The sequence below is a fragment of the Paroedura picta genome, chromosome 3 (assembly GCF_049243985.1).
Source record: "Paroedura picta isolate Pp20150507F chromosome 3, Ppicta_v3.0, whole genome shotgun sequence".
Taxonomy (NCBI): Eukaryota; Metazoa; Chordata; class Lepidosauria; order Squamata; family Gekkonidae; genus Paroedura; species Paroedura picta.
In genome coordinates, this window is record NC_135371.1 from 105828531 (window position 1) to 105854001 (window position 25471).

At 42.4% G+C, this 25471-nt stretch overlaps 1 long non-coding RNA gene across 1 annotated transcript; it reads left to right on the forward strand.

Moving 5' to 3' along the window:
- The first annotated feature begins 1202 nt into the window (after window positions 1-1202).
- LOC143832538 (uncharacterized) lies at window positions 1203-23003 on the forward strand. Its single transcript, XR_013229306.1, has 4 exons — window positions 1203-1352; window positions 4784-4844; window positions 16338-16414; window positions 22039-23003. It is a non-coding gene; the product is annotated as an uncharacterized LOC143832538 (long non-coding RNA).
- The last annotated feature ends 2468 nt before the right edge of the window (window positions 23004-25471 follow it).

Sequence of the window (25471 nt, forward strand, 5' to 3'; positions counted from 1 at the left end):
ATGTTTCTTGAGTGTGTCTTTGTACCCTGCTGTTTACTACTCAAAAGGTTCCCAAAGTGGTTTACAAACAACTTTCCCCTTCCTCTCCCCACAATAGACAACCTGTGAGGGAGGTGCAGCTGAGAGAGCTCTGAGAGAACTGGGAGCGGGCCAAAGTCAGCCAGGAGGCCTCAGGTGTCTCAAAGCAGTTTACAATCACCTTACCTTCTTCTCCCCATAACAGACACCCTGTGAGGTAGGTCGAGTTGAGAGAGCTCTGAGAGAACTGGAAATGGCCCACAGTCACCCCAAAGGCCTCAGGTGTCTCAAAGCAGTTTAAAATTGCCTTTCCTTCCTTTCTCCATAACAGACTCTCTGTGAGATAGGTGGGGCTGAGAGAGCTCTGAGAGAACTGGGATTGGGCTGCCGTCACCCAGCAGGCCTCAGGTTTTGCAAAGTAGTTTAAAATTGCTTTCCCTTCCTCTCCCCATAACAGACTCCCTGTGAGGTAGGTGGGGCTGAGAGGTCTGAAAGAACTGGAAATGACCCACAGTCACCCAGAAGGCCTCACATGTCTCAAAGCAGTGGGGCTCACTCACCAGGCACCCGCCAGCTCAGTCAGTGGTCTGAAGCAAAGTGAGTGAAGCTGATGGATGCAATGGTTAGGGGCAGGAGATGCAGACTGATTGGGCAGGCGGCCATTGGCCAGCCCCTCAGGTGTCAGGACGACACAGGCAGGAGCATTCATTGGCCCTTAAACTGTGAGGCTCAAAAGGTCATTAGGCCTGTTATTATAGTTACAGATTAAGCCAGACTAGCCTGATCTCATCACATCTCAGAAGCTAAGCAAGATAGACCCTGGCTAGCATTGGAATGGAATTGGGAATACCAGGGTTGCTGTGCATAGCCAGGTAATGGCAAACCACTTTTAGGGCCTGCAAGACGGAGCTCTTCTGCCAGGCTTATGGTTGAAGCTGGGCAGCAAGGAAGATCAGGCCCCCCCCTCACAAATTGGGGGTAGCGAGTGTCACCTCCCCTCCACCTCCCTGCAATTGAGGATGCGGAGACTGGATGATTAGGACTATGCCATCACTTTGTTGATCTTAATTGTTGATTGATTGGTTTACTAATTACTGTTTAATGTTTTACTGTTTATTGTTATGGATTTTACAGGATTGGGGTTTTTATGTGAGCCACCTTGAGCCTTCGGGGGGAGGCGGGATACAAATAAAATGATGATGATGATGATGATGATGATGATGATGATGATGATGGTGATGATGATGATGATGATAGATGTCTCTTGCCCTGATAAATCTATGGGGTTACCCTAAGTCAGCTGTGATTTGACGGTAAGAACAACAACAAACAAGGTAAGGACGAAGTAGCTCTAACTTCTGTTCTGTCTTAACCACTGAAACAGGATAACATTACTTTACCATGCATGCAGCCCTGGATTAATTTAAACAAAATAAGTACATGCTTTGGGCACCAAGGGAAGGGGGCCACTACAGAGCCCCCCCGTCCCCGTTTGCATATCCAACACTTCTCACATTTGACATTAGTGGAGAATTGTTTGTAATTGTTATTTACCATGGGGGAAAGGAAGAGAAGTTAAGAAAAGGGGAAAGATGTTTTTATTTCCTATAGCACACTGGTGGGGAAGATCTGGATTAGCAAATAGTGGAACAAGGTGAAAGGGAAGAAAGGGAGGAACAGACTGCTGGGAAAAACAGCCTTGTTAGGAGGCTGCTGCCTGCCATTGACTCTAGCAGCCATGAAGTATACTGGTTGCTCCAGTGCTGGCTTGGTTGATCGGTTTAGCAGGATATGCAAATATTTTCCTTCTCTTATTATACTTTGCAGAAAGACACAGGAAAACCAAAAGCAGGGCTACTGCTCTGCCTTCCCTGCACCTCTAGTGGCCACAGTGTAAACTGCACCTAGATGTAAAAAATACATCCAGATGCATTGGGATTGCAGTATGACTCTGGTTTTAGAGACACTGCGGCTGATGTGGGCCCCAGAAATGTTGTACCCAAAGTCCTTCCCTTTTTTCCCCTTAACAGACTCCCTGTGATTGTATAATTGTATAAACTTCTCTAATGTCCCTCTTAATCATATTTTTTGCCTAATCCTATTGGAGATATGTCAGTACAGATGCTTAGGTGACTCACTGTAAGAAGCCCATATGTCTGGAAAAGCCGACAATGGGATTATGTTCAGTACAGGACTTGTGTGTAGGTCTCAGCAAAAAGTTTATTTGAGAGCAACAGTCAACAGTTATTCCAGGGTCTCTTTCCAATCACCATTTACAAGATGTTCCGTATAGTCCTTCCAACTACCATCTCATTTGTGGGTTTTCCTCTTGTAATCTCAAGCTGAAATGACATTATGGATGCACTTAATTCTTGGATGACATTAGGAAGTGGATTTATGAAATCTAGGCCTTTTTTCACAATCCATGTCATTCAGGCTGATTGTCTGACTTGGAAGTGAATTTTGATGCCATGCCAAAAGAAACTAAGGAATCTTGATTTCATTAAATTTTGTTTAGTCAACACACTTTAGTGAAGTATAATTGATAATAATAAGAATAATATATTCATTAAAAATTAGAGTGATTTTAGGATTTCGTTTGAACCTGAGTTCTTACATGATGGATGCCATTTAAAGACCTCCTCACTAAAACAATTATTAAAAAAAAATCAGACTCAAAGTGTGTCACAGATGCTCATTTCTTTATAAACATAATATTTGAATCATAGCACCTCCTTAGGCAACCTGTTCCACTGCTGAAGTACTTTGAGTGTAAATTTGTTTTTCCTGATATCTAGCCTATATCGTTGTACTTGTAGTTTAAACCAGTGGTCCCCAACCTTTTTCCGGCTGGGGACCGGCGGGGCAATTGCCCCGCCCGCACAGCACGCATGTGCGCCCGCGCCCGTGCAGCGCACATGCGCGGCCGAAATCGCGCATGCGCGGCACTTTCAAGATCACCCAATGGAAGTCACACTAACTCAATAGAAGAGATTTAAGTAAGTGCAGTTTGGTGTAGTGGTTAGGAGTGTGGACTTCTAATCTGGCATGCCGGGTTTGATTCTGCACTCCTTCACATGCAGCCAGCTGGGTGACCTTGGGCTCGCCACAGCACTGATAAAACTGTTCTGACCGAGCAGTGATATCAGGGCTCTCTCAGCCTCACCCACCCCACAGGGTGTCTGTTGTGGGGAGAGGAAAGGGAAGGTGACTGTCAGCCGCTTTGAGCCTCCTCCGGGTAAAGAAAAGCGGCATATAAGAACCAACTCTTCTTCTTCCCTTAAAATAAATGAGACTGAAAAACAGCTGGATCTTGCCCTTTAAGCACAAATTACTTTTGGCTTTTCCTGTTTTCCAGTCCCTGGGGGAAACGATAGCAGAAAAAAAGAGGAAAATATTATTGCATAAACAAACTGCTTCTAAATTAGGACATCTTAGTCCATGGTTCCCTTTAAGGATGATTCTAGACTCTAGTAAATTTAATCTGAGAAGGCGAATCTTGCACCTTGAACAGCATGCCAATCCATATATCATATATCCAAATGATTGTTTTATCATTATCTCTGAAAAGAGCAAAAATGTATATGTGTGTGATGCTTTCCTGATGTTAGAGGGATAATGCTCAGTTTCTTTAAAGAATAGTCAAGTTTTTGTGTTCTTTTGCTTCTTGCTGATATATGCCCCATACACTATTCTAAAACACTTGGTTGTGGGTCTGCAGTAAACCCATGCAATCATGACTTGAGATGTGCAAACAGGGATGGGGGACAACCTTACTTGTATGTGATGCATTTCCTTATGTGTAAAAGCTGGTTTTATAGGCTGTTTTCTCAAAAACAGGCTTGTTGTCTGTGTGTACTTTGGTGGACAAGTATCCAAGAAAATCAGGTGTAGAATTGTCTAACATTTTGATAACCAGGGTGCAGCATCAACAAGCGGGAAGAAAAAAGATTATTATATAGGCATGGACACATACTGCAGTGATGCTGTTTCTGGAACAAAATGCTGCATTCAGATGAGTCATCCACCACAGTTCCACTGTAACCCACAGCACCGGCATGCACCCACTCATGCTGTTTTGTATTGAATGGCAGAATGAGATTGCTTAGAAGCTCACTTCTGACACTGTTTGTGTGACACAGTAAAATATTTATAAGTGCTGAAAAAGTGGGGAGTTGGATAGAACAAACAAAGGGAAGAGAGAGGAGGAATTTGGGGGCGCTGAAGGGAGGCAGCAGGGTGGGGAAGGGAACAAATATTGCTCACTGTCAATTCAGAACACCGAAGGAACTGAGTTTGTCGGCCACTGTGAAATGTTTGTAAGGCTGGATATTCATAAGCCCAAGCAACCTCACCTCCACCCCCCCCCACCCCCCGTGCCCAGGTTATCTGCAAACCACACTGCTGTGGATGCTGGTTATCTAGAACAGTCCAGATTTCATATCATTAAACACTCCTTACTACCCCAAGTAATGAGAAGTCTAGGGATAGTGCCAGGGTTTTTATCTCTTTTGGATGAGAGAGGGAAAGCACTAGAGACTTAGTCTGTCTCTGCAGTATCTATTGTTATATATAATACATAAGCTAAGCCTTTTCGGAAGTAGGCAGACTCCTAAAAACAGGCAGTGGAATGGCAAATCCTGCTTCCGGTTTTCAAAGAACAATTGCCCCTACACATGCTTCAGCTTTAGCGAATTCCTGTTAAATATTCATTATTGTCAAATACAAACTTGCAATAGACTGTTTTCTCCTCACTTCCTGCTAGATGAAAAATGGCATCTACAAAAAAAGAATTCCAGCTGTCAAGGAACATCCCTGTTCTTTTGGTAAGTCTCTGACCATCCATTAAGCCTCATGAAAAAACCATGTATAAGAAGCAACATAGTCAGCCCCAGAACCACAGTAAATACATAATGGTCATGTTGATATCTGGCATTTCATATCTGACATCAATTATTTAATAATCATAATTATATATCATAGTCATTTTTGGTAAATGATGTTGATTGTGATTATTAAGGTTCTCTTTTTGATTTCTTCCATATTTAATACCCAATTAAACAGATATGAAGTATTGGCAGAGTTTAAATTTGCAAAGACAACTTAAAATGATACAATAGTTTTATTTAGAAGAGAAACAACTTTGTATACAAAGAGAAAAGTGAGACCTAGCAGTCTAACTGTTCTGTTGTCTTCATTCAGTCTGTTGTGGAGGCAGGCAGGAACAAAGAGTGCTCAAAGGAGCAGGAAGAGCCAATCAGGACACTGAAGATTATTTGAAAAACATCAGCAAATTTCTATTCTAAATATGCTGAATGCACATCCCCTCCAATGCCCTCTGCAGGACATTCTTCATATGTTTCTGATTCATGCACAGTACAGATCTTGCATATTCCAACATGAAGGACAATCATGCTGCCCCGCTGTATCTGCTTCCATACTACTGTGCTGGGGTAAAAAAGGGGGAGAAAGCTAGTGAAACCATTCCCACATTACAAAGTTCTGGCATCCTTGGACAGGAATGTAGCCTTGTATCTCTAAAATGCCCTGATGTCAGTCTGAGATCAGCCCTGATAACACAATTAGAAGCAGGTATTTTGTTGTTCTTTTTCTGTATAGCAGCAACACAGTATGATAATTAATGAACTATAGACAACTACATGCAACAGATGTCTTTTGCAGTTGCACATGCATCCAATTAGTGAATCAAAAAAACCTGACCCTGGTGATAATAAACATCCAGTCAAGAAACTCTTGCCATGGAGGCTCAGATCACAAAGGTAGCCCAGACTGTGTTTTTCCATCTGCACCAGGCACGACTACTAGCGCCCTACCTGTCCTCAGAACACCTGGCTACAGTGATCCATGCAATGGTCACTTCTAGGCTAGACTTCTGTAATTCGCTCTATACGGGCCTACCCTTGGCTTTGATCCAGAAATTACAACTGGTACAGAATACTGCTGTGTGGGTCCTCACTAGGTCATCCTGGAGGACCCATGTCCAGCCTCTGCTGAGGCAACTGCACTGGTTACCAATCTGTTTCTGGATCAAGTTCAAAATTTTGGTTTTGACCTTTAATGCTATATGCAGCTTGGGTCCTACTTACCTGCAGGACTGCTTACCTCCTTATGCCCCCCCCCCCCGCAAGGCACTTCACTCTGTGGGTATGAATCTGCTGATGATCTCGGGATCCCAGGAAGCACACCTAGCTTCAGCCTTTTCAGTCCTGGCCCCTACCTGGTGGAATGAGCTCCCTGAAGAGCTGCAGACCCTGTCAGAGCTCTCAAAGTTCCGCAAGGCCTGCAAAATGGAGCTCTTCCGCCTGGTGTTTGGTTGAGGCTGGGCGCGATGAGTACCGGGGGATTTCAAACACCCTCTCCCCCCGGTTCTTGGGCATTAGAGCTATATAGAACCATGTTGAAACTTCCCTGTTATTTTCTACATCCCTAGCCACTCCAGCTCACTGAGTCAACTGCATTGGAGGCTGGGTAGATGCTTTAGTTGTACCGCCATATTGTTCTATTGTATTTTATTGTTTTACTGTATTTTATTCTATGGAGTTAAGATTGGGGATTTTATTGTTATAAGATTATTTTTATGTAAATATGTTCTTATATTCATGATGTGAACTGCCGTGAACCAGTTCGCTGGGAGCGGCATTATAGAAATCAAATTATAAATAAAAAATAAAATAAATAAAACTACTCACCCCAGTTCTAATTTGGAATCTCTCAGAATTTTGACTACAGCTTGAGTTTCAAGGAAAGCATTTGAAGGCAGGATATATTATTACTAGCAGAAATCCCACTGCCAGGTGAACAGCAGTGGGTGCTAGTGGGACGTTGTATTTGGGGTGGGGGAGGCAGCAGCGATGAGGGACGGAGGGGGCACAGGATCACCTGAAAGGAGGCAGCTCTTGGGAGGGTCCTCGGAGTAGGCCAGGCAGTCTTGCGGGTGGTGTGGCCTTCTGTTGGGGTTGCCTGGCAGGTTTCCTGTTGTTTCCTGCCTCAAGTCCCTTAGCAGCAGCCACCCCACATCCCTTGGGCCACTAGACATTTTGCATTTTTAAACGGCACTATAATATGGATATAACAATATAAAGTTATTCCAATATGTGTACCAGGTTCTCTGAATTCTCAGCTTTCATGTAAAAAACACAAATCTCAAGCCCGCTCCATTGCAGACGTAGACCTTTCCACCTATATCCATACAATGGAAAGGGCTAAAATAGGAAATTGCAAGGCTCCCACACATACACACACACACACACACACACACACAGAGAGAGAGAGAGAGAGAGAGAGAGAGAGAGAGAGAGAGAGAGAGAGAGAGAGAGAGAGAGAGAGAGAGAGAGAGAGAGAGAGAGAGAGAGATTCCCTCTGATCCCTCTAACATTCAGAAGACACACAAGATGCTTGATGAAAATATAAGTGCAGATACTACATCCCAGCACTGCCTCACCTAGTATGTGGAAACCCAACACTACCAAGAAGAATCAGCATAGTATGAGGATTAAGAGTGGTGGCCTCTAATCTGGAGAGCCAGGTTTGATTCCCCACTCCTGCACATGCAGACAACTTGGGCTAGTCACAGTCCTAATAGAAGTCTCTCAGGCTCACCTGCCTCACAGGGTGTCTGTTGTGTGGAGAGGAAGGGAAGGTGATTGTATGCTGCTTTGAAACTCCTCCAGGTAGTGGAAAGTGGGGTATAAAAAACAGTTCTTATTCTTCTTTGTAGCCCTAGGAAATATCAGCTCTTGACCACGCACTATTCACTGTAAAACATTTTATTGCAGCACATGAAATAATGAGCTTGTAATCACTCTGGTATCGCTTTGAATTTAGGAGCTTCATTAAGACAGCCTGAGTAATATGACAACAATATAATGCTTAGAACAGTTACTGGAGATTGTTCATTAGAACTGTGATTTTGCCCAAAGTACCCAAGGACAAGATGTGGAGTGTGGTGTGTAGGTGTGGTATGTGGGTATCACTGTGGCCTCTGAATCCATGGGAAGATTTGGAGTGGAGCTGAGAGGAAATGTCCTGAGAAGACCATTTAGGTTGGGCATATTATAGGATGAAAAAAGAGGACCAGTGAATGAATGTGTGTATTTGTCCATGCTACATATGTGCATAGAGGGAGGATGAATTTATGTGTGTAATGCATGAGCATATATAGCAGGGAGGGAAAGGAGAACAATCTTTAAGAAATGAAAATGTGAGGCTGTGCAGCTATCCTTTTTTATATCTCATAATAGTGCTTTAATACATCATAGACGTGTTAGGAGCCCAGAATATCTCCCTACCACCACCAGATTATGATCTAGTTCTGCTGTCTGGAGAGTGTGTAGCAGGTAGAGTCCACAGTGCACAACAGAAAAGGACTTTCATGATTCTGAGCGCAATTATCTGTTGAGTTCACATATCAAAGGCAGGAAAATCACTAAAATCAATTGGAAAAGCCATTTACCAGGAGAGGGAAGTGTGACTTCATTTAGGGAGGCAGCCTGAGCCATCTCTTGTATCCAGACACAGCAATTCCACTCGGCAGGAAGTAGCCGTAGGACATTAGAATTGCCTTACCCATACAAGGCAGTCAAGCATTGCAACAGGCATTTGTATTGAAACATCACCTACATCCAAAACCTGTACTGCAGCCTTAACAGCCCTTGTGCTGGATGCTTGCCATGAAATGAGGCACGGGGTTGGACCCAGACTAAGTTTTCTGCTCACGCAAGGCATTTTTTTCGATGAGAGGCTCTTTGAATACAAGTCATTCGTGATACATTATGACTCCTACTAGTATTCTTCTGACAATTCATTATACACTAGCATCTATTTTGTAGTAAATGTTGCCACTGTGCATCTATCCCATGTTCCAGTGGGCAGTTCCCCAAATCAGACATACCTTCTTTCCCAGGTTGACATGAGCAAATGTTTGCATCAGCTTTCAAAACTACATGATCTTGTGGAATAGCTCTGCTGCACAAGTTACTTCCATAGTCAAGTAATAGACAATTAATACTAGCTCATAGTTTGGAAAGGCCTTAGGGGGTAAACAATCTAAGGTGACCATCTAAAGGAGATTTCATACAATGAAAGAAAAGGTATAAACCTTTGCATCCACACTGACCCTCTCTCAACGCTTCTTATGGTCAGTCAGGGCATTCAAATGACATTCCTGCAGATCGTGTCTAGAAACTGCAGTGATCGCTGATGCTAAGAAGCTCTTTGAGCAGGGAAGCATTTTTGTTTTAATAATTTCCATCAAACAGTTTAGGATTTAGGCCTAGGGAGCCAAAGGTTACTGAGCATAAGCAGTAAATTCAGTTGCTCACATAATAGTTGCAAAAGCCCCTCCCCTCAGTCAGTCTGGCCCTGCAGCAGGAGAGAGAAGGTCCAGAGCTTGGTACTTGGTGGGCCTAACAGCCAGGGGGAGGCTGCACCTTATAATTTCCCTTTTCCCCCCTTTTCAATTGTATAGTGTAGGGTTCTTTCCCCCTTAGTCAGTCTGGCCCTGCAGTAGGAGAGAGAAGGCCCAGAGCCTGACTGCGGGAAACTGCTAATTCTTTTGCAGGCCCAAGCCAGGGAATGAACTCCTGAGCAGCAGCTGTGCAGCTCTATAAGTTCAAATTTGGACTTTCTTTGTTCTAGTATTCGTTAGGATTGGTTCTGTTCTGAGTGCCCCTTTGGAAAGACACTGAAGATTTTGTTCCATTAACGTTGCTATGCTCATAGCCATTGTGATTTTGCTCTATATCTAGTTTTGCAGTTCTGGGGTTGATGATTAATATTGTTATATTTAAAACTATTCAGTCTCTGAAATGGTTTCTTTTCTTTTGAATAGATTCAAATGAGTAGCCGCGTTGGTCTGAAGTAGCACAACAAAATCAGAGTCCAGTAGCACCTTTAAGACCAACAAAGATTTATTCAAGGCATGAGGAAGAAAGCTCACACCTTGAATAAATCTTTGTTGGTCTTAAAGGTGCTACTGGACTCTGATTTTGAAGCCATTTCCCATCTTGTGAAGCCATAAAGGTACTGTCATTTATTGATTTGAACCCTCTTCATTAGAAAAGGTTACATTTTGGGGAAATTTGATGCCTGAATGTGGGGCAGCACCATTTATGGCATACTGATATTATAAGTATTAGCTTAGTGAAATTGCTTTAAAATTAAATATAAGTACATCTTTTTGATAGCAATGGATCAGTTTGACCTAGAATTCTCATTTAGGCTGAGTGGGATTCATCCTGAAATTATTGATGAAGACTTAATGAATGATTTGAATGAATATGGTGCCGTAAGCAAATTTTAAAGAATTCAGGTTGCAAAACTGGGTATTGCAATATGTGAATACAGTAAAAAGTGTGCAGCTAAAATGATAAGGTCTGAATGTAAACAGTTTAAATTAAATGGTAAATGGGATGTGTTTTCTATCAGATTAGGAAAAACACCCCTCAATGACACTGTAACACTAGAAGGAAACTGAGTCACTGAACCAACCGTTGGTGTTTCATCCACATAGCTTTCAGGGAGGGATGCATTTTCCCCTTCATCTCCTCAAGCACAGTCTACACCCATCCTTACTATCCCTGAAGGGGTTCATAGAGTAGTAGTGGAGCATGTAGTGAAGTCTAATGGTGATAATGCTGCTTATGACCACACACCCTTTAAACTTAAATGTTTTTTCTGGGCTGTCATCAAGACCTGCTGGTGAAGTAGATTTTGACACATGGAGGCTGCGTATACAACAGCTACTTGATGATCCAGAGAGAGCTCCCAAGGGGAAAAAAAAGGAAATTAATAGAAAGTTTGTCTCCTCTAGCCTTGAATGAAGTCTTAAATGCAGGGCGGAATGCAACAGCTGAAGAATGTTTGGCACATAGATATATGTTCTGTATATATAGTTCTGTTACAATAGTGATGAGCTCTATGCACAATTTCTAGAGACTTCTCAGAAATCCGAGAAAAAACCCTCTGAGTATTTGAAAAGATTAAATAGTTGCTGGAGGAAAGTTCTGGAGAAGAAGATCAGTGTGATAGAAATTCAGGAAGTACAGCTGATAAATTCAAATGGGTAGCCATGTTGGTCTGAAGTAGCACAATAAAATCAGTCCAGTAGCACCTTTAAAACCAACAAAGATTTATTCAGGGTGTGAGCTTTTGAGTGCAAGCACTCTTCATCAGAGTGATAAAGCAATTCATGCATGGTTGGGATGAGTCCCTGATTTTGCAACTTCATCTGAGGGATTGTTTGGAGTTTACTAAAGCTTTTAAAATGTATTATTCACAACTTTTATACTAGGTCAGATTATATGAAGAAGAAAACAAAATGAAAGAGCAGAGAAGGTGTAAGCAGACAAGAAGACCACTCTATAAATCTAGTAGCTCATATCATACTATGGAATCTGGAAGCCCTAAAAGTGCTGTGACAACGGGGTCATGGGAGATGGAAAACAGACTACAGCATCTTGAAGGGGCTGTTTTCAAACTGATGAACAGGCCTGTTACTGAGAAGCAAATGGATGAAACAAAACCTAAAGTCAAAAGTCCAACACCAGTTAAGTCTGGATTGAGCAAACCTTGGTTCTTCTGTTATAACTGTGGAATGGTCACTCTAGGACTGAGTGCACAGAAGTACAGTGCAAGAGAAATTATTCTCTAGGCAGAGTCATGTCTCTGGATATTCAAAAGCAGCTGGGAATTCTAAAGCTGATGCCAAGTTCCAAGGAACCAACTATAAAGATAATAAGGTGAACAAAGTATTAAATGAATTAGTGGGGCAGCCATGGCAGATATTTACAGAGGGAGAACCATGTAAGTGTTTGATAGACCCTGGTTCCCAACTGACTTGCATAGCTTCAGGGTTTTTTGAAAAATATATTTGTCACATGTAGAATTGCATCCCATTGAAGAAGCACTTCAGATAATAGGAGCAGGTGGTCAAGATGTTCCTTATATGGGGTATGTTGTTGTATCAGTTTGTTTTCCCAAACAAACCTGTGGAACAGAAAAAAGTCAAGTTGTTTTTGCTTTAGTATGCCCTGATCAAAACCCTCCTACCAAAGTGCCAGTTATTGTGGGTACTAATATACTGTGGACGTTTAAAGATAACTGAACAAATGGCTGGCCCACATTTTCTAAAAAAACCCTCAGGATTGCTATGGTATTGGCAAAAGCATATGCAGCATGCAAAGTGCAGGGAAAATTGTGTAGGGAAACCGCCAAGAGAATAATAAGAGCTCCAGTAAGCCAACCAGTAATGATACTCCCTGGTGAAGTAAAGAAAATAGCTGGAAATGTAAGGAAAAACTCTGGAGAAGGACAACTTGAAATGTTATTGGAAGATGCAAGAAATAAATACTTTTTGACCGTTTATGCACTGGGAACTTCACTGCCCCAGCTCCCATGCAGGAGCACAGATTGGGGGAGGATGTGGCGCACCAGGCCAAATGCTCCCCCATGTGGGTGCAGGAAGAGGTGGAGCAACCTGCCATGACTAAAATTCCAGCCTGCAGCCCAGCATGAAACCTCTAATGCGTAAATGGTCTTCAGGAGGATTGGTACTAAAAACTCAATTTGCTGCCACAAATTCTGCATCTTGCAACAGGATAACGGTACATCTACAAAATGTAAGCTCCCTTGTGATTTCAAAGCCGTCAAAATGTGCAGTTGCAAAAGGAGAAGTCGTAGATTGTGTGAAGCCTATGCCTGTTGCACAAGGAGAAAATGCCACTCTTCTACCTTTGAATTTTGGAGAGTCACCTATACATCCTAACTACAAACAGCACCTTGAGAAAAAGGATTCTCCAGGAAACAGAAGCAGCTTTTTCCAGGCACGACTTAGATGTGGACCATGTTAAAGGAGTGAAGCATGCTATTCACCTTTCAGATAATATGCAGAGTTTGAACCAATAATAAAGAGAGGACAAGATCTGTCTCACCAGCTCACCAGCTGATTTTGGAGATTTAAGGCAGCATCTTTGTGAATTGCTGGCAAGTGGTATTATAGAAGAATCATAATCCTTATGCTTCTCCTACATTTCTGGTTAGGAAAAAGACTGGTGCACTGAGGATGGTGGTGGATTACAGACGTCTTATAGCATAACAAGAAAGGATGCCTACCCATTGCTCAGGATTGAGGAAACTTTTACTTTGCTTTCTGGATCAAAGTGGTTCACTCAGATTTGGAGAGTGGTTATTACCAGATTGAAATGGAGAAGGGAAATAAACCCAAAAACAGCATTTACTATACCAATTGGAAACTGGCAATTCCGTATGTTGCCACAAGGGTTAACAAATGCTCCAGCCACATTTCAAAGGATTATGGAGCGTGTCATGAAAAATATCAGCATCATTGAAATAATAGCATTCCTGGATGATCTAATAATATTTTCTGCTACAGTAGAAGAACATGAGGACAGGATGATGAAGGTTCTACAACGACTGATAGAACATGGGTTAAAATTATCGGTCTCCAAATGTAAATTCTTTCAAACAAATGTGAAGTATTTGGGGCATGTCATCTCACAAGAAGACATACAACTCAATCCGGATAAACTGTCTCTTTAATGGACTGGCCAAAGCCAAAGACTGTGAAAGAACTGAGGACCTTCTTGGGGTTCACAGGGTATTATAGAAGGTTTGTAAAGAATTATTCAAGTATTGCTAAGCCCTTTATTTCACTTCTGGCAGGCAGAGCACAAGGCAGAAAAAGAACTGGTGACACTAGTAAACATTCTCAGAAATTAGAAGGGGATTAGAGCGAAAGATGCCAAGAAGCCTTTGATGCTGTAAAGAAATTGTTGACCTCCACAGCTGTCTTGGGGTTCTCTAACTGGAAGCTCCCATATATATATATATTACATACTGATGCCAACTTGACTGGATTGGGAGCAGGAGCAAAAGGGAGAACTAGGGTTATTGCATATGCCAGCCGTGGGTTGAGTGCAAGTGAAAGAAATTACCCAGTACATAAATTAGAATTTCTTTCTCTTAAATGGGCCATAGAAAAATTTCATGACTATTTGTATGGAGCAAAATTTAAGGTTATAACTGATAATAATCCTTTTACATTCTCACAACAGCAAAGTTGGATGCTACTTCTCATTGATGGTTAGCAGCATTGTCTAATTATGATTTTACCATTGCATATAAAGCAGGCAAATTGAATATAGATGCAGATGGGCTATCCTGCAGATCCCATGACCCTGAATTGGAAGATGATCGCGTGTTAAAATCAGAGGCGCATGTCTCATCATTATTAGCAAGAGCTAAACCTGACACAGAGAATTTGAAAGAGGTATCTGTGGCTGGTTGGGCTGCTGTGTGGCAAAGACATTCTGCTCATGTCCTGATGCAAACAACTGAAGAAGATTCCACTGAAGATAGCTTTTCAATGATTGAAATGTTGTCCTGTGATGATGAAGCAGTGCCAAATGAGTATGAATCCACAGAGCTATGGCCTGAAGATGGAAAAGAAATACAGAGGAAAGACAATTTTTTTGCTTGAGTGATCCAAATAATAGAGGAAGGCACCAGGCCTAGTAGGGGAGATGAAAAACAAGAACCTTATGAAGTCCAGTTGCTGTTGAGAGAGTGGATACGACTTCATCTACATGAAGGGGTGCTGTATCGAAGAATGAGAAGAAAAGAGGATTTTATTGATCAGCTAGTCCTTCCACATTCCCATAGAAGTCAAGCATTATGAGGTATCCATGATGAAGTAGGACACATGGGCATAGAGAGAACATTGGATTTAGCCAGGGATTGGTTCTACTGGCACTTGATGTTGACCATAAGTGTAGAAACTGTGAGAGGTGCATCAGGAAGAAAGCTCCAGTAGAAAGTGCAGCACCATTAGTGAACATAAAAGTTGATGCACCAATGGGACGTTTATGTATAGACTTTTTGGTGTTAGAGCCTGATGACAAAGATACCAGTAATATTTTGATACTTACTGATTATTTCACAAGCTTATCCATTGAAAGATCAAACACCCAAGGCTGTTGCTGTTACCTTGTAGAGAAATTTTCTTTGTCACTATGGTTTCCCAAAAGGGATCCATAATGATCAAGGAGCAAACTTTGAATCTGAACTAATATCTGAACTTTGCAACATTGCTGGTGTGAAATCAAGAACCACCCCTTACCATCCAAAAGGGAATCCCATGGAAAGATTCAGTAGGACTTTAATAAGTATGTTGGGGACTTTAGAAGATTTTGAGAAAGCTACATGGAAAAAGTATGTCAAGCCACCGATTCATGCATATAACTACCCGAAATGATGGAACTGGTGAGTCTCCATATTTTTAAATGTTTGGTAGAAAGCCCTTGTTACCAATTGATCTATGTTTTGGTATTAGGTTTAAAGGAAAATCTATAGTAACTCATCAACATGATGTGAAAGATCTAAAGAGAAGATTGAAGCATGTTTATGAGTTGGCTAGGAGAGATTGTGAAAAGAACCAGGAAGGGGAATTCAAAAATCAAGATTATACATATTTCTGATGGTGATAGAGTGCTGGTCTGTAATCTTAATCTAAGAGGGAAGCATAAATTAGCTGACAGAAGGGAAAAGCAGATATATGTTGTCATTCAACAGCTGCAGGATCACCCAGTTTATGTAGTCAGACCTGAAGATGGTGATGGTCCTCAAAGGATATTGCATTGTGATCTGTTGTGGCCATGTGGGTTCATTTCAGCTATGGATGAGGAAGAACTTCCACAGGTTATTCATTCCAATCATGACCTATCAGCTTTTGAACTGAATTCTGAAGCAACAGATTTTGAACCAAAAGAGTTGAGCTTTTCATCTGTACTAGAGACTTGGCAGGCAGAAGCTGATAGTACAGTGTTGTTGGACTCCAAAGATACAGTACCTTACACTCAAGAGGGTGAGTTGGCTGATGTCTCTATTGAATTTCCAAGGATTGAAATGGAGGTCAAACATGATGAGACACCAGCTATAGAAACATCAGTTCTAATAAACTTATATTACCACAAAGGCAACGGTGTATTCCTACAAGATTTCATGATTATGTATGTGGCGCACCCAGATTAGACACACCACACAGAAGGATGTCAGGGACGGCATCAGTTTAGTAGGGGAGAATGTAACCCATGTCATTTTTGTTTTAATAATTTCCATCAGTTTAGGATTTAGGCCTAAGGAGCCAAAGGTTACTGAGCACGAGCAGTAAGTTCAGTTGCTCACATATTAGTTGCAAAAGCCCCACTGCTCAGTCAGTCTGCCCTGAAGCAGGAGGGAGAAGGCCCAGAGCCTGACTGAGGGAACTGCTAATTCTTTTGCAGGCCCAAGCCAGAAAGTAAACTGAACAGCAGCAGCAGCAGCAGCAAGTCAACTCCTGAAGCAGCAGCTGTGCAGTTCTGTAAGTTTAAGTTTGGACTTTCTTTGTTCTAGTATTCGTTAGGATTGGTTCTGTTCTGAGTGCCCCTTTGGAAAGACACTGAAGATTTTGTTCCATTAATGTTGCTATGCTCATAGCCATTGTGATTTTGCTCTATATCTAGTTTTGCAGTTCTGGGGTTGATGATAATACCTGCTGTGAGGCCTTGTCACTTAGAAAGCGGGATAGGCCACCATTTGCTTGTCTGTCACCACCCAGAGGACCAGAAACTACCTATCCCCGAAAACGTAACTTACGCATTGCATTAAGGTAAAAGTGTTATTCTGGCTACTTGCCAGTTAATCCTCACACATTATTATAAGACTCACTCCTGAGATTGCAGCACTGATCTGTTCTATAATGGCAACAATTCAGACTGCTTCTTCCCAGCCTGGAGGTGATAAGCAATAGACTTCCTTTTGTATGGCATTCTCATGGCTCAGTACAATGGCACACTACAGATTGTCATCCGTTCAGGGACTTGAGTGAAGAGAAGAGAAAATGCACAGCAGTGGCCATGTCAACCATGGCAACCTAAGAACCAAAAAAATTCTAGATTGGCATTTAACTCAATTCACTTCATTTGTCTTGCCAGCCTGGCAGCAGTTTAGGAGCCTGTTCAATAAGACAATCATATTCCATCAGGTGGCTGCAGACAAGCTGAGGGAGGCAAAGAAAAATAGCAACCCTAGTACTTGGGGGAGGGGGAGAATGCTAAAGCAACATCAGTTTCTCCTCATACTCATCAAAGTATGGCATATACTGCCATTCCTCTAAGGAGATCAGGGCACAATACTTGATTCTCTTCTCAAAAGCTCTGAGAATGAGTGATTGGCCCAAGGTCACCCAATGAGCTTCATGGATGAGTGTGGAGATTTGGATCCATTTCGCTCCTAGTGTAACCACCATAACATATACAGATAACTGGTTTAAAGGAGCAAACATGGATGCAAATCCATGTGCATTGTCTCCACATGCAAAGTCTACTTTTATGTAGGGGCCTCTTACGGACTCTGTTCCTCATTCTCAAAATAATTCAGGTTATCTATATTCCAGTTTTGCAGAAGAGAAAATAATTGGAGATAAAGGCGGGGTCTTGCAAAAGACATATCTTGAAAGGGGTTTGTCTGTTTTTAGCAGTCATTTCAATAAAGTGCAGGTCCGACTTACCAATTGCAGGACGATACTCACAACAATGTGTATGTTTCATATTTTATTAAATCTTTAATATATTACAGACATGATAGGAGCCCAGAATTTCTCTCCACCATAACCAATTTATAATCCGGTTCTGTTCTCTGAAGAGTGCATAGCAGGTAGAGTCCATAGTTCACAAAAGAAAAGGACTTTAATGTCGTCATTTTGAAAGACTAATAAATGGAGAAGTATGTATCCCAAAGGAAATTCAGCTCAACCTGGAAATTGTTTTTACACTATAGAAAGTACACAATGACTAACATGGAATCATAGAATCACAGAGTTGGAAGGAACCTCCAGGGTCATCTAGTCCAACCCCATGCACAATGCAGGAACTCACAACTAGCTGCCTACCCACAGTGATCCCAATTTCTTGCCCAAAAGTTCCCCTCTTCACACCAGAAATCTCTAGAATCCAGCCTGGCCTGGAGGAAATTCACCTACCATCCCAAAGTGGTGATCATCAATTCCCCTGGGAATTCAAGGAAAGGCCACAAGAGACAAACACTAGCATATCCTTTCCTGCCCATGCACTCACAATCTGCCTAAATTCATAAAATCAGTATTTCTGTCAGATGACTAACTAGTCTCTCCTTAAAAACTTTCAAAGAAGGAAAACCCACCACCTCCTGAGGAAGCATGTTCAGCTGTTAGTAACTTCTTCCGGATGTTTAGCCAAAAAATCTTTTGAATTAATTTCAACGCTTTAGTTCTGGTCCAACCCTCTGGGGCAAAAGAAAACAACTCTTCTCCATCTTTTATAAGACAGCCCTTTGTCATATCACCTTAGTTGTCTTCTCTCCAGACCAAGCAAACCAGGCTCTCTCAACCTTTCCTCATACAACTTGGTATCCAAACCTCTCACCATCTTCGTAGACCTCCACTGGACATGCTGTAGTTTATCTACAACTTTCTTAGGTTGTGGTGCCCAAAACTCAACACAGTATTCTAAGTGAGGTCTTAATAGAGTGGAGTAAATCGGTAACATTACTTAATGTGATCTGGACACTATACGCCTTTTAATACAGCCCAAAATCCCATTTGCCTTTTTAGCTACTGAGTCACACTGCTGACTCATGTTCAGTGTTTGGTCTACTAAGACCCCAAGATCCTTTTCATACATACTACTGTCAAGACAAGTCTCGCCCATCCTATAGTGATGCATTTGATTTTTCCTACCTAAATGAAGAACTTGACATTTTTCACTATTGAAATTAATTCATTTTACCCCAGTTTTCTAGTCTGTCAAGGTCATCTTGTATTCTGATTCTGTCTTCTGATGTGTTTGCTACCCCTCCTAGTTTAGTGTCATCTGCAAATTTAATAAATACCCCCTTAATTCCTTCATTCAAATCATTTATAAACTAGAGGCAAAGCCCATTGTATGTGGGAATACAATGGGCGCTAGCCTTTTCCTGGAGGGGAATGCTTTACTAAGAGAATTGCTTACCCTGGGATGCTTGAGTAAGCGAATTGATCGGCTAGGCAGACGAAACCTCCAGCGACTCATCAGCTAAGGCAGTGGTCCCCAACCTTTATTAGGCTGGGGACCGGCAGGGCATCGGGCCACGCCGACGCTTCTGGCCGCGCCCGGAAGCCACACCCGCGGGTCGGGCCGCGCCCGGAAGCCACACCCGCAGGTCGGGCCACGGCCGGAAGTTACCCCCGCGGATCGGGCCGCGCGGACGCGGCGAGAGACGCTTCGCGGCGTCAGGCTGCCGGACAGGGAGCCCCCGGCAGCCGCGCTCTGCGCGACTGCCGGGGGCTCCCTCAGGCGGTGGCCTGACACGGCGAGAGGCGCAAAGCGCCTCTCGCCGCGTCAGGCTGGGAGCAACTGCGAGCCGCGCTGTGCGCGGCTCGCAGTTCCTGGGGCTTGGAATCGGAGGGACCAATTGGCAGGCGCTTCGCGCCTGCCAATTGGTCCCTCCGATTGTCTGTCATGAGGAAGGGTCCAATCTGGACCCTTCCTCATCCCGGACTCATCCCGCCCCAGGACCCCTTACTGTTTTATTTAGTCCATGGCGCCCGCGGCGCCACGGGCGGTTTACAGATATGTTGAACAACACAGGGCTCAGGACTGATCCCTGAGGCACTTCATTTGTCACTCCTCTCCAAAAAGATGGTGAACCATTTATAAGCACCTTTTGGGTGCGATATGTCAACCAGTTATCAACCTAACAATAATAGGATCCATACTACATTTTACAGCTTGTCAATAAGAATATTATGTGGAACCTTATCAAAAGCCTTTCTGAAATGAAGGTAAACTATGTCTGCAGCATTCCCATGATTTAGCAAGGTAATAACTTTCTCAAAACAAGAGAGAAGGTTAGTCTGACATGACTTGTTCTTGAGAAAGTCAAGCTTAATCTTAGTAATTACAGCTCTAGCTGCTCAAGGTCTGACTGTTTGATGATTTGTTCTAAAATTTTTGCCAGCTGTAGATGTCAGGCTGATGGCCCGGATGCTCCTTTTTCCCCTTCTTGAAGATGGGGATATTTGCCTGCCTTCTGGCATTTCACCTATTCTCTATGAATTGTCAAAAATAATGGACAGAGGTTCAGAAATTACATCTGCAAGTTATTTTAGTACTCTTGGATACAACTCATCTGCCCCAGAGAATTTGGTTTCATTTAAAGAAACTTGCAGGTGTTGATGGACTACCCTTAAAGTGATCCTAGGCTACAACCCCCATCCTTCATCATGGGAAATGATTTTGCCACGTTGAGCATGATTCCCCTCACAAGAGAAGACTGAGAAGCAGGAATTGAGCAGTTCAGCCTGCTCTTCATCACCTGTTACAATATCACTTTCTTGTACCCACAATGGTCCTAAAGGTAAAGGTAAAGGTATCCCCTGTGCAAGCACCGAGTCATGTCTGACCCTTGGGGTGACGCCCTCTAGCGTTTTCATGGCAGACTCAATACGGGGTGGTTTGCCAGTGCCTTCCCCAGGCGTGACCGTTTACCCCCCAGCAAGCTGGGTACTCATTTTACCGACCTCGGAAGGATGGAAGGCTGAGTCAACCTTGAGCCGGCTGCTGGGATTGAACTCCCAGCCTTATGGGCAAAGCTTTCAGATGGCTGCCTTACCACTCTGCGCCACAAGAGGCTCATAGTAGGACAATGGTCCTACTATGTCCCTATTTTTTTCTTACTTTGAATATAACTAAAGAACCCTTGTTGGTTTTAGCATTTCTTGCTAGCCTAAGCTCATACTGAGCTTTAGCTTTTCTAACACTCTCCCGTCAAGCATTCATTATTTGTTTATATTCCTCCTTGATTATAAGGTCCTCCTTCCATGTTCTAAATGAGTCTTTTTATTATTCAATTCTTTTAGAAGCTGTCTATGGAGCCACCCTGGTTTCTTTAGGTCTCTCCCATTTTTCCTTCTGAAGGGAATTGTCTATGATTGTGCCTTCAGTATTTCACTTTTGAGAAACTCAACCTTCTTAGACTTCCATCTCCTTGAGTTTTTCTGATCATGGCTGTCTACTCAACATATCTTTAAGTTTGTTAAAAAAAATTGTCTCCCGAAGTCCAGCCTGTATGTGTGACTACAGAACAGTTTTTCTCTTCCCCAAGATCATAGTGCCCAAAATCATATGGACACTACTACCAAGCGTGCCCACAAATCTTATCTCATCAACCGGTTCTTACCTATTGGTAAGAATCAAGTGTGTGCAGATTTTTTTGATTAATAAATATAAATATTTCAAAATATAGATTAATAAAATACTGTTATTAAGGTCTATTTATATTCACAGCGCAGTTATCATATCTGTCCTCCTGCTTGAGCCAGGAGAGTTGAGTTAGAAGCTTGCTGAACCTTCCCCGGCCTTTTGGCCAGACTTTAGGGTTCAGGGAAGCTCTCCCTCCCCTGCTTTGAGAACTCTGAGAACCTTCTCTTATCACCCTGCTTGTCCTTGGATGCTACAGATTTACAACTATAAGAGCAGACCTGATGTCTCCAACTACTTGCACCTTTTTAGATCAATAGACTTTTCCTATGTGAACCCTCCTCCCTACCTGAACAACCCCCCTTATAAAAACCTGTCCCTGTCTCAGTCAGTGCATCCTCTGCACCTACCAATGCTGAGTATCACATCACCTTATGTAACCTTTCAATAAAGGCTAGCTTCTTAGCACCACCAGTGTTTGGAACAGTTCTGTACTGAGGGGGTCGCTTCTGGTTGAGTGTCTCACCCACAGTTTGTGACAGCAGTCAGCAAGAATACTGTGTCATGTGTGACAGATCTTATCATATATTAGTTTGGTGATTTGTTTGTTTGTTTATTTATTTAATTAATGACTGAAGTTCCCACTTCTGATCAAAGGATATCAATTATTGCTGCAATATTTAAACCTCATGTGGTGGCCAGCTCTTTTATTTTTCTGTTCCCTTTACAGCAGAAGATGAACTAAGGACTCTTGAGTGTATCTACACTGTAATTTCCCCATGCTCCTTCATGTAGTACACACCTAGAATCTTCCAGGGAAAGGTACCAGCACATGTGCAGATTTAAAGCAGGAAGTGGGATTGCACAATTTGAGCTACCACAGACCAAAGCCCCAAGTTCACATGGCTCTTGTGCAAAGATTGGATGTGCTGAAGTTATTCCTGTCTGGGTATACCCTCTGAGGCACTGAGATATCAAGGAGGTCACAGAAGGAGATTATGATAAGAACATAGCCTTGCTGTTACTGTGTCAAGTATAAAATGTTTTATAGGTGGTATGTGACACCAAAAGTAACTGTCTGGAAATGTAGTAACTAAGTAGGCCTCCTTTCCTAAATGTGGTGGAAATGTGAAAAAGCTTATAAAGTCTGTGCAAAAGTTCATACTATTGCGTAGTTAACGTGGGGTCTTAGATTTCCTATATATGCTGAAGTGCTGGAAATGTCATGATAAAGTGGGGGTTTTTACCCCTTTTTTCTTTTTTATTAGTGTATTGTTATAGGGCCAAAGTTTATGCTGTTCTACAAGAAATGTTCAATGTTAAGCACTTAATTCAAATATGAAATATGGTGTTGAATATCTGTCAGGATGGCTCTTAGACTGTGTCAAGTATAAATTGCTTTATAGGTGTTATGGGACACCAAAAATGACCGTTAAAATTATTAAAAACTATGTTAACAAATGTTGGAAATGTGGTAACAAAGTAGGCTTCTTTTCTTAAATGTGGTGGAAACGTGAAAAAGTGTATAAGCTTTAGGCAAACGTTCATACCATTGTGTAGTTAATGTGGGGTCTTATATTTCCTATGTAAGCTGAATCTGTATTATTAAATATATATCTCTGCAGGGCCTCCCAGACTAAACTCAAAGCATAACTAAAAGGAGGCACTTAATGGAGGGGTATAAGTGTAACAAACGAAGACTATATTTTACTATTCTTTGTATTAATAACTTATACTGTCTCTATTCTATATGTCTATCTTTATGAAAATAAAAAATATATATTAAAAAAAAGAAAAAAGAACATAGCCTTGCTGGATCAGGCCAAAAGTCCATTGTGTGTGTATGTGTGTGTGAGAGAGAAAGGGGGGGGGGGGAAGAATGCTTTAATGAATGCATTTATAAATGTCAAGATATCGACGATATTCTTCCTGCATGAAGAAATTAGGATTTACACAGGGACATTGTCATCTCAGGGTAGTTTGTTCAGAGGAAAGGGAAGGCAACTGTAAGCCACTTTGAGACACCTTCAGGTAGAGAAAAGTGGCATATAAGAACCAACTCTTCTTCATATTGCATCTTAGAATCATATTGAACATGGACATAAATAATATCAAAGATGACAGTATCAAAGCATGTTAGTGCATACAGGGGTAGAATCACTATCACCCCTTAATATTACAGAAGCAATCAGATATAGTTGTCATTGGACCTTGCTATTCTGGTTATAGGGAGACTGAAAAGCCTTGTCTTTGCATGCAGAAGACCCCACATTCATACCCTGGCTGCTCTAGGTTTTTCCAAAAAAGGATCATCTAGTAGGTGACGTGAAAGGCCTTTGCCCAAACCCCTGGAAAACCACCACCAGGCTGAGAAGGCAATACAAATTTTGATGGTCTGATTTATCATAAGGCAGACTCATGTATCCATCCCTCTGTAGACCAAGAGGCAAATACTTGAATGTATGTTTCAAATCAAAATGTTTCTTTCCTCATCTCTGATGCTCCTGGGCATGTGACCTCTTTTCTTTGCCCATTCCTTCTCCCCTTTTTTCCTCTCTTCCTCTTCCAGTTTGGTGTAGTGGTTAAGAGCAGTGACCTCTAATCTGGAGAACCAGGTTTGATTCCCTGCTCTGGCAACTTTAGGCCAGTCACAGTTCTCAGAGCCCTGTCAGTTCCACCTACCTTCACAAGGTATCTGTTGTAGGGAGAGGAAAGATAGGTGATTGTAAGCCATTTTGAGACTCCTTTGGATACAAAAAATACTGCTTTCTCTCTCTCCTGTGGGTTGTCTTGCAACCCTGCTCTTTTCTTGTGCACAACAGCTACCCTTGCCCTAATACCTCTTCAGGACCATGTCCTCAAGCCCTTCTTTCATAGATTCCTGCTTTGCCTCCTACTGTTTTCCTAGGTCCTTTTGCCACCCCCCTCCCCTGTTCAGGACAACTTAGCCAGAGGCATCTGGGTGCTATTAGGGCCAAAGAGATTCACCCCCTGGCAACCCATTGTATGGTATTCAACCCTGGCAACCCATTCCCATTGTATACGGCACTGGTCAGACCACACCTGGAGTACTGTGTGCAGTTCTGGAGGCCTCACTTCAAGAAGGACGTAGATAAAATTGAAAGGGTACAGAGGAGAGTGACAAGGATGATCTGGGGCCAAGGGACCAAGCCCTATGAAGATAGGTTGAGGGACTTGGGAATGTTCAGCCTGGAGAAAAGGAGGTTGAGTGGGGACATGATAGCCCTCTTTAAGTATTTGAAAAGTTGTCACTTGGAGGAGGGCAGGATGCTGTTTCCAATGGATGCAGAGGAAAGGACGTGCAGTAATGGGTTTAAACTTCAAGTACAACGATATAGGCTAGATATCAGGGGAAAAAATTCACAGTCAAAGTAGTTCAGCAGTGGAATAGGCTGCCTAAGGAGGTGGTGAGCTCCCCCTCACTGGCAGTCTTCAAGCAAAGGTTGGATGCACACTTCTCTTGGATGCTTTAGGATGCTTTGGGCTGATCCTGCGTTGAGCAGGGGGTTGGACTAGATGGCCTGTATGGCCCCTTCCAATTCTATGATTCTAACCAGTCTCCATTCTTTCCAGGAGTGCCAGAGTTTAGCACATTGCAACTTCAGAGTTGGGTAATTAGCTTTAGACTACAGATGGTGAGGGGCCATTCAGAAAACTAGTTCCCCTTCTGGTCTATTAGTGATTCAAGCTGCCTTCTCAGGTGTTAGTAGATATTAACAAAGCAAGTTTTCTCTTTTGAGAAAAATCTCTCAGCATGAACCAGAGTACTGTTATTTCAGCATGACTGCATATTGTTTACATACACTTAGTGTATTCTCCACATAGATATATGCATGTCCCATCCCCTGCTGAGGACATCTGCCCTGGGAATGCAAAACTAAGCACACATGGAGGAGGGAGTGGAGTGATGTTTTTATTGCTCTCATTAGTTAATGTTTGTGGAGCACTCAATGGGAGTCTTGGTGCTGAGTAAGAGATACATGCATGATAAAAGAAATACCATGCCATGAAATTAGCAATTTTTGATGTCTACAGTAAAGTGTTTAGTGAAATAGTAGGGCTCTGGAGTTGTGTTAACAATGGAATTTGCAGTTTCAGAGTGTCATGTGATCTCCCCAAAGGGTTGGAAAGCATCTAGGTTG